The sequence below is a fragment of the Mandrillus leucophaeus genome, unplaced genomic scaffold (genome assembly GCF_000951045.1).
Source record: "Mandrillus leucophaeus isolate KB7577 unplaced genomic scaffold, Mleu.le_1.0 Scaffold1272, whole genome shotgun sequence".
Taxonomy (NCBI): Eukaryota; Metazoa; Chordata; class Mammalia; order Primates; family Cercopithecidae; genus Mandrillus; species Mandrillus leucophaeus.
Window position 1 is genome coordinate 76,433 of NW_012101121.1, and position 8,687 is coordinate 85,119.

Below are 8,687 nucleotides of genomic sequence, written 5' to 3' on the forward strand. Positions count from 1 at the left end.
TGATAGTGAGTGAGTTCTCATGAGATCTGATGGTTTTATAAGGGGCTTTTCTCCGCTTTGCTCCGCATTTCTCTCTCCTGCCACCATGTGAAGAACGATGTGTTTGCTTCCACTTCTGACATGATTGTAAATTTTCTGGGACGGTCTCCTCAGCCATGCAGAAGTGTGTCAATTAAATCTCCTTTCTTTTTATAAATTATGCAGTCTCAGTTATTTCTTTATAGCAGTGTGAGAATGGACTAATACAACTTCTAACTAATAGAGTAATGCTGACATAACAGTTTGTGACTCTGGGGGTAGAAAATAAAACACACTGTGGTTTCCCCCTTCTCTCTCTCTCTCTGGGATCATGAACTCTGGGGGAAGCCAGCTGCTGTGCTGTAAGCAGCCCTGAAGGAAGGTCCATGTGGCTAAGAACTGCAGACTTCTGGGACCAGACAACAAGGAACTAGGCCTTTTCCAACAGCCATGTGACTGAGCCATGTTTCATGTGAATCCTCAGTGAAGCCCTTAGATGATGCAGGCCTAGACTGACAACTGGACTGCAACCTTGTGACAGGCCCTGAGCCAGAAGCACTCAGGGAAACCTCTCCTGGATTCCTGACCATTGGAAACTGCAGGAGATGATGAATATTTGCTGTTTTGAGCCGCTAAGTTTTACATAATTTGTTATGAAATAGTAAATAACTAATACATTTTCACAAGACAGGATGTACTATTACATGGTAATTTGCATTTGCTCTAAATTTAGTTATTTATTATTATTACTGAGACAGGGTCTCACTCTGTCACCCAGGCTGGAGGGCAGTGGCATGATCACCATGCACTGTAGTGTTGACCTCCTGGGCTCAATGGATCCTTTGACCTCAGCCTCCTGAATAGCTGGAACCACAGGCATAAACCACCATGCCTGGCTAATTTTCTAATTTTTTTTGTAGAGATGGGGGTTTTGCCATGTTGCCCAGGCTCATCTTGAACTTCTGGAGTCAACAAATCTGCCTTCCTCTGCCTTTCACAGTACTACGATGGCAGGCATGAGCCACCACACCTTGCCTAAATTAATTATAAGACATTAAACATGTAACTTAGTTTTAAAAGGTAAGGAGAATGTCCATGGCTGAAGAGGATGTATTTTGTTACTGTTCACAATGATCACTTTACTACAACTTCAATTTCCAACTGTGTTCCAATAAAACACAAAAGGAAGACCCAACCCTTGCTAGGCTGACTCTACGATGGCCTCAACAACCAACTCCTGGTCATTCACCTTCCTCCAGTTATTCAGCCAACTCTAATGTAGGTGCTGCTGTGAAGAGATTTAGCAGATATAATTAAGGGCCTCAATTAGTTGACTTTAGGCGGGTTTATCCTGCTTGGACTGTCCTAATCAGGTGAGCCCTTGAAACGACCGGCTTCTTCCTGAGCATAGAGATTCACAATGTGAGAGGGATTCAGCATGAGGGGTTTCCTCCACTGTGGGCTTCTGGAGAGGAGCAGAGATACACCTGCCATGTGCAGCATCAGGGACTGCCTGAGCCCCTTACCCTGAGATGGGGTGAGGAGGGAGATGGGGGTGTCATGCCTCCTAGGGAAATCAGGAGCCTCTCTGGACACCTTTAGCAGGGTCGAGGCTGGGGCCTAGGGGTCAGGGACCCTCACCTTCCCATATTTTCCCAGAGTGGTCTTCTCAGTCCACCATCTCCATCGTGGGCATCATTGCTGGCCTGGTTCTCCTTGGAGCTGTGGTCACTGGAGCTGTGGTTACTGCTGTGATGTGGAGGAGGAAGAGCTCAGGTGAGGAAGGGGTGAGGAGTGGGGTCTGAGATTTCTTGTCCCACTGGGAGTTTCAAGCCCCAGATAGAAATGTGCCCTGCCTGGTTACTGGGAAGCACCATCCACACTCATGGGCCGACCCAGCCTGGGCCCTGTGTGGCAGCACCTACTCTTTTGTAAAGCACCTGTTACAATGAAGGACAGATAGATCACCTCGATTTCAGTGGTGATGGGACCTGATCCCAGCAGTCACAAGTCACAAGGGAAGGTCCCTGCTGAGGACCGACCTCAGGAGGGCAGTTGGTCCAGGACCCACACCTACTTTCTTCATGTTTCCTGATCCTGCCCTGGGTCTACAATCACACATTTCTGGTAACTTCTCTGGGATCCAAGACTAGGAGATTCCTCTAGGACCTTATGGCCCTGGTTCCTTTCTGATATCTCACAGGACATTTTCTTCCCACAGATAGAAAAGGAGGGAGCTACTCTCAGGCTGCAAGTAAGTAGGAAGGAGGCTGATCCCTGAGATCCTTGGGATATTGTGGTCGGGAGCATATGTGGGAGCTGACCCGCCCCACAGTTCCTCCTCTAGCCACATCTCCAGAGGGATCTGACCAGGTCCTGTTTTTGTTCTACTCCAGGCAGTGACAGTGCCCAAGGTTCTGATGTGTCTCTCACGGCTTGTAAAGGTGACACCCTGGGGGGCCTGATGTGTGTGGGGTGTTCAGGGGAACAGTGGATGCAGCTGTGCTATGGGGTTTCTTTGGGTTGGATGTTTTGAACATGGGATAGGCTGTTTAAAGTGTGACTCTTCACTGTGACAGATGTGAATTTGTTCATGAATATTTTTTCTATAGTGTGAGACAGCTGCCTTGTGTGGGACTGAGTGGCAAGATTTGTTCCCGCCTTCTCTTTGCGACTTCAAGAACCCTGGCTTGCTTTCTGCAAAGGCACCTGAATGTGTCTGTGTTCCTGTAGGCATAATGTGAGTAGATGGGGAGAACACCCCATCCCCGTGTCCACCATGACCCTCTTCCCCACGCCGACCTGTGTTCCCTCCCCATTTATCTTTCCTGTTCCAGGGAGGTGGGGCTGGGATGTCTCCATCCCTGTCTCAACTTTATATGGACTGAGCTGTAACTTCTTACTTCCCTATTGAAATTAGAATCTGAGTATAAATTTACTTTTTAAATTCTTGCCATAAAAGGTAGATGGGTTAATTAAAGGAGAAGATTCCTAAAATTTAAGAGAAAAAATAAATGGAAAACATGAGAACCTTCCACAGTCCACGTGTTTCTTGTGCTGATTTGTTGCAGGGGTGGAGAGTAGACGGGGCTGTGCTCAGTGGGTGCTCAGGCCACCGTGGGCTTTATGTGGTCAGTGTTTGGCTGGGTCATCTTTGCTGCTCCATTGTCTGTGGCCCTTCAGTAGAACCTTGTCCCACCACGACCTATGATCACAGAGACTTGGATGTCACCTAGGGTGGTCCCTACATACGAGGGTCCTTGTGGTATCAAGAAACAAATTTTCACACCTGTTCAGCTCTTGCCCTCCTCCCAGGGCTCTTTCCTGGATTGTATTTTCCATCTTTTCTCCAATCTTTAAAGGAATGAGATTTGGAAATTTGCAGAGAGGAGGGGTCCCATAATTTCTCATCATAGGTAAGTTTTTGTTGGAGCTTCTCTTCTGCTGTCCTACTTATCTTCCTGCCCTGAGTTGTAGTCATCCCAGTGCTGGTTCCAATCCAAACTCATGGTTTTATAAAGCAGAGCCTAATTTAGATTCATATGTGGTTGGATAATTGGACCCATAAGTCTAGGATTATCTTTCCTGAGGAGAAAAATATGGTTGTGTGCTGCAGTGTGCAGGAGGATTGGTGTGGGAGGAGGGAGGGAGGGAGGACACAAAAGCAGCCCTGATGAGAAAAGTACTGTGGCATCGATGTCTGCATGAGAGGATGTTGTTCTTTAGATGCCACAAAACGGCATTTGTCCTGAGGCTACATTAATAAAGATATTGCCTTTAGAATAGGGAGGTGCACTACAGTGATCATACATTCAACTGACATTTGTTGTCTGCTAGGGATATGACTGCTTTTGCATTTAGAAAGCATCACTAAAGTAAAAACAGAAAAGTTTCTGGCATTCTGGTGCATGCGTTCTAGATGCAAGCTTGCACAGCTTGCACGCTGCATGTGGCCCAGGACAGTTTTGAATGTGAGGACTTTTTTGCTTATCTGTGGCGGACCTGAGACCTGGAGTGAGTGCACCCACCTCCCTCAGGATCAGGAGTGAAAGCTTTAGGAACCCTCCTTTGCAGTGATCTGCAAAAATAGAGGCCACATTACTGTGAGAACCCAGAGTAAAGCCAAGTAGGCCCAACCTTCAAGGAGTTGTGGGGAAGGTTAATGGAGTGGTGTTCCAGGGTCAGAACAGAAGGGCAGCCAGGAAGGACACTGCTTGATATTTATGATGGGAATGCAAGAATTCAGGAGCAGAAGGCCAAGGGTGTTTGACGAAATACAAAGTCATGATCCCAGTCTCAATTCCTAGACCTCGGCCAAGCTTCAGATTCAGAATCCAGTGACTGAGGAAGTGTCCATATTCCTAAAAGGAGGGACCTTGGGACACCGTGTCGAGTACATGCTGGGACAAATCCATTAGCTCTTCTCCAAAGGAGCCTGTAGCCATTTAATCAGGAGACGGGATAAGTATTGACACTGGGTGTGAGTGGACATTGATGCCCTGATTCCCACAGCACCATCATGTCCCCATCACAGTGGGGCTTACAGAGGCCACGGAATAAACATGGACACATTATGGCCCAGAGTGGGAGCACTGGATCCATAAACCTGGTCCTAGTTATCTTCCCTTTCCCCATGTGCATAATTGGCCTTGATGCACTGGCAACTGGAGGTCACCCCACACTGCGTCCCTAGTCTGGAGAGTAAGGGCTGTCATTGTGCTGAAGCCCAAAGGAAATCCTCTAAAACTTCCCTCATCCCAGTCAAGCCAGAAGCAATATTGTGTCACAGGGTGGGTCTTGTGGAGGGTACTACAGGTATTGTAGGGGTAGCATTGCCATTAGAGAGCTGAAGGATGCGGGGTGGTGTTGGCCACTTGCCAAGATCCTGTTACCTCCATATCATTCAGCAATCTGTCCCTGAAGAAGCCTGATATGAATAAAGAATGAATGGAATTCCTCCAGACTTGACCAAGTAGGAGTCCTGATTGCAGTTGCCATGCTGGCTGGATATCACTGCTTGGGGAGATTAATAAGACCTGAGGCACATAGCAAGCAGCTGTGAATTTGGTGATTGCATTCCTTCCCATTTCATTAAGAAAATGGATATGGAATGATTCACATTCACATGGAATTTATAATACATTTATTTATAGCTTCCCTCAGGGCTACCTTAACTCCTGAACCTTCTATAAAAATCGCCTTAAGAGATCTGGACAAATCAGACATATCACAGAATACTAAATCTCTTCATCTCATTGGCAGTATCACATAGATCAGGAAGGATGAGCAAGAGGAGGAAAGTATGATGAATTCCTTGGCAAAACTTGCACTACAGAAGGTGAAGATTAACCTCACAGAGCTTCAGGGGTGGCCACTGCAGTGAGGTGTGATGTGTCCAGTGGTTACAGGCATGCAGGGCTCTCCCCTCCAAAGTAAAAGACACACTTGTATCTTGCATCCTCACTAGAAGGAAGGAAGCACACTGCCTGGTGAGCCTCGCTGGGTTCTGGCAATGCCACATTCCACATCTAAGTATATTGCTTTGGCCCACACTCTGGGTGATATAGGAGGAGGCCAGTTTTGAGTGGGGCCTGGTCAGGAAAGGACACTGCAGCAGACCCAGGCTGTGGTGCAGCCAGTCACCATCCCTCAGACCCCTGGTGCTGGAGATGGCAGTGTGGGGAAAGATGCAGGATGGAGCTGAACCAAGCATCAGTGGGAGAGTCAGAATGCAGGGCCTGGGATCTGGAGTAAGGCCATGGAATCCACAGCAGAGAAATATGCTCCCTGTTAGAGGCAACTTTTTTCATCTTACTGGCCCTAATAAGAGAACGCTTGATCATGGGACACCAAGCAACAATATGATTCCAAGTGCCCAAATGTATTGGCTTCTATGTGACCCACAGAATCACAGACTGGATAGGCCCAGTGGCATCTATCATGAGATGAAAATGGTCCATGTGGGTTGAGCCTCAATTCCATGTTAACACCCACACCCTCAGTTCCATGTTAACACCAGTCCTGATGTGGCCCTGAATCACCAAACAAATTGAAGATAAATTGAAGTTAGCCAGCCGGCATCACGGATCAACCCAGGCCTGACAGGAAAGACCCATGAGTGGAGCAACCACAGTGGCAGGGATGAGGCTACAAATGGGTCCAACAGCACTGACTCCCCGCTACCAAGGCCCATCCAGCTGCTGCTTCCTCTGAATACTCTGCTGATGAGCATTCCAGAGCAATGATGGGCACCGAGAGGGCACTATTTCTTCAGGTAACTGACTAGCCCCTAAGTGACAAGTTGAATAGCTTGAGCCCCATCCATCCTGGAAGGGCCAGGGGTTCATCCTCACAGGGAAAGGTACATATTCAATGTGGTGTGGTTTTTCTCTCTGCTCTCAGACCTTCAGCCAGCATCACTGTAGACAGTTCTGATCCACTGACTCACAATTTCAGTACATTATTTGCCTGCGGGACATACCTCAGAGGGAAGGGGATGAAGTGTGGGCCACGACCATGGGATCCCCTGGTCATATCACCACTTGCACCTCCCAGGGGCTGCCAGCCACACAGAGTCATGGACAAGTCTCCACAGACACAACTTAGTACCAGCTTGGATGAAACCCTCTGAGGAACGGGGGCCAGCTTTCAGGATGTGCTGCGCGTATTAAATCAAAGACGTCTCTACGGTGCTGCGTTTACAGAAGGAAGAACACGTGGGTCCAAAAACCAAGAAGTTGAAACAGGTGTGGCTCCATGTCTCATCCCTTATATTCACTCTTAGGGTGATCTTGCACTTCTCATCTCCAAAATCTGGACTATGTAGGGAAGGAGGTCCTGGTTTCCCAAAGGGGGCACCCTGGCAAGGAGACAAATGAGAGTACATGGAACTACACATTATGGTTGTCCTCAGGGATGTTCGAATAGTATGTGTCCAGACACAAGCAGGTGAGAAGAGGAGGAGGCAGGGCTGCTATCACACAAGCAGGGCAGGAGAAGTGTGTGTGGACATAAGAAATCCACACAGGGATCTCCTTGCTCCCCTTGTCCTATTGTTAAGTGTGAGCAGAATCATACAGCAACTGACCCTGAAAAGGTTTGATATTCAAGAGCCCAGAACACTCAAGAAGGAAGGACTGAGTGATACTCCTGGGTAATCTCCCAAGGCTCCGCTCCTGTGCTCTGACATCCTCAGCAGGATTAGTGCAGAATCCCTGCTTCCCATGAGCGGTTCCCAGCCAGTGACCGGTCACAGCAGGCACACTAAGGCAGGCCATTACTGGGAGACAGGGGACAACTCTGGTGGTGAACTGTGGCTCCAGGACTCCTCCACGGCCTTGTTCACTTCTCCTTAGACGGCCTGTGCTCTAGGATGCATCGAACAAACAGTCTCTCCTGTCCAGCACTTGGGGGCACACTTGCATCTTGGTCTGCCGCTTTTTCCAGGGATTTCTGGCTCGCTTCCCATATTCCCTTACAGGTGTGTCCCCTCATAAAATTCCGCAGACTTGAAGCTCATCTTGGCATCTCCTCCTTGAAGGACTTGGACTAAAAATCACTTTCATCTTCACAGCAATAACTCTTACTTATTTCAACCTATAAAATCTTTATCTGTATCCAACCTCCGTCTCCCCCATAGAATCCATTTTGTTTATGTTTGTAGTATCTCTTTGAGTTCACAGATATTTATTGTATTAAGCCACTGAATTTTGAGGTAGTTTGGGACACAGCAGTTAATAACTATTAAGGCTTTAAGTTTGTATTATTCCATGGATATTATCTACATCTCTTTTAATCCCTTGCATTTTAATAACGTTAGTCATACTTGCTGTTTCCAATCCTTTCCTCCTATTCTTTTTTGAAAATTCTTATTTTGTCTTTCTCTGTCCTTCCTTCCTTCTTTCCTCCTTTCCTCCCTCAGAGCTTTCTCCCTCCCTCCATTTGTTCATAAACCCCTACGTGGTTAGATTAAAAGGAAGCATTATTTGAATCTTATGCTAAAAGTATATTACCATAAATTATAGAATAAAAGTAAAGAAGAGGAAGTTATTAATAGAATATGAAAAAATGCCCAGGGTGATTCTGTAGCCAAGACAGTGGCTTTTAACATTTAATCTCCACCTTCAACTGAATGTTTTCAGAACACATGAACAACATGAGCTCTTTCCCATTCTCGGTACAAGCACTTGGGAAATCAAATTAGCCTTATCTAGTATGATTAACATCCATACACCGTATAATCCCACCGTCTGCCTCCTGATCATACACTCTGGGGACATTCTTGGCTATGTGTCCAGGAGACGTGTACACCAATGTTTATGGCAAAAACTGGAAACAATCACATATACATCAATGGGAATTAACAAACTTGTGGTATATTCATAAAAAGTAAAACTTTAGCAGTAAAAATGAATGAACAGCACCCTCCCACATCAGAGATAACTCTCCTACACATAACACGCATCACGCATCACATAGTGTGAGTTCTCTTTATGGGGAAGTTTAAAAAATAGGTCAAACTGTGATTTGGGTACATATGTATTTACTGTAAAAATCATTAGAGACAATACAAAGGAATGGTAAAGACAAGACTCAAGACAGAGGTTCCTTTCAGGGGATATGATTGGACAACAGCCTAGAGTGGCTTCATAGGTTCTCTTTCTTATGCT

The 8,687-nt window shown here is 46.6% G+C and overlaps 1 pseudogene across 1 annotated transcript in view; it reads left to right on the top strand.

The window, feature by feature from the left end:
* Positions 1 to 2,554, top strand: part of LOC105533651 — a 49,964-nt pseudogene extending 47,410 nt beyond the window's left edge. Inside the window, exons 5-7 of the transcript XR_001005147.1 lie at positions 1,678 to 1,794; positions 2,240 to 2,272; positions 2,415 to 2,554. The product of XR_001005147.1 is annotated as an HLA class I histocompatibility antigen, alpha chain G-like (transcript). The remainder of the gene's footprint in view (positions 1 to 1,677; positions 1,795 to 2,239; positions 2,273 to 2,414) is intronic.
* The last annotated feature ends 6,133 nt before the right edge of the window (positions 2,555 to 8,687 follow it).